The sequence below is a fragment of the Vigna radiata genome, chromosome 4 (assembly GCF_000741045.1).
Source record: "Vigna radiata var. radiata cultivar VC1973A chromosome 4, Vradiata_ver6, whole genome shotgun sequence".
In the NCBI taxonomy this organism is placed as follows: domain Eukaryota; kingdom Viridiplantae; phylum Streptophyta; class Magnoliopsida; order Fabales; family Fabaceae; genus Vigna; species Vigna radiata.
Genome location: NC_028354.1, coordinates 785,405 through 786,862, shown reverse-complemented (window position 1 = coordinate 786,862; position 1,458 = coordinate 785,405).

Below are 1,458 nucleotides of genomic sequence, written 5' to 3'. Positions count from 1 at the left end.
TAAAAGAACTACGTAACCCTGATTTCTCATTTTGAATGAGAATACGTAGGAGCAAGGTCAATCCTTGTCGGGCCCAAAAAACTAAAAAATATATTTTTGTTCTTTATATTGTTGTTCTCGGGATAGTTAAATATTTTGCAAACCACATCTTTTTTTCGCGTATTTAATTAAAGGTACTGCCTTCAGGCAGGCGTTGTAGGGTGCTAACACCTTCCCTGCACGTAACCGACTCCCGAACCCATCTCTGGTTTTCACAGATCTTGTCTTATCTTTTCATGGTTTTTTCCATAGTTTTCCAAAATAAACTATGGTGGCGACTCCAAAAACTTTTCTTAAATATTTTTCTCTTTGGATCGTCTCGTCGCGATTCTGGTTGCGACAGATGGCGACTCCACTGGGGACTTTGTGAGAGTCAGGCCATTTAATTATATGCGCGAAATTCGATGTTGTTTTGCTTTGTGTTTTTCTTTCCCTTTTCTTTATCTATGTTTGATATTTGAATAATCGCGTGTGAATAATTGTGCTTGTTGGATATTGAACCCTAGGATAGATGATATGCTTATATCTGCCTGGGAATTTTTCTGGTTGTTTTGCAGGTGAGGATTTGGATGTGCATAATGTTCTCCCTTCACACACACACTTTCGGCATATCATGAGTGGGGCCCTATACCCGGGTCTGAGCGTAACTTAGAATTAGAGGAGTTGTGTAGCGGTGTCACTCTGGGATGTACTTCTTGTTTGGCTATCGTGAGAACTCTAGCTAGAGTCTGTTCTCTTCATGTGTGTTTCCACACCTAGTTGATTACTCGACTGTTGTGGAGATGCTTTGAAGGGGGCCATAGCTCTAGTGACCTTTGACCTTTAGGTTCAGGGAACCATCCTGGTGAAATTGCATATATATGACCTTGAACTCGAAAGAGTGAACCTTTGTTAGGGCACGATGGGAGCAATGTGTACTTTTGTAATCTTCACGCTGTTTTTTTTTTTTTAAATAATGATATTACATTTCATACCATGCATGTGTTTTGTTTCGTCATGTTGTTTTTTTATCATGCATCATATTCATACATCATTTAGTAACATGTTGATTTTAAGGGAAATCACAGGTACCTACTTGATTTCGTACGAGATGGATGTTAATACAAGATCCGATGCCACACGGCACACTGACTCTTCCGATTTAAGAAAGAAGTATAGTCTAAGGACCCATGTTGGAAATTTGACCGGGCTGATAAACTTGGGCAAAAGGCTCAAGACTATAAAGAGAGAAACCTTTCAGAGGAGATATGGAAATCTGTTGAATTTAATGGAGGTTGAAGTACAGTTACCCGCTATTACAGCCTTGGCACAATATTATGATTCTCCGCTTAGATGTTTCACATTTCAAGACTTTCAGTTGGCGCCAACTATAGAGGAGTTCGAGCATATCTTGGGTTTGCCACTGGAGGGCACCACTCC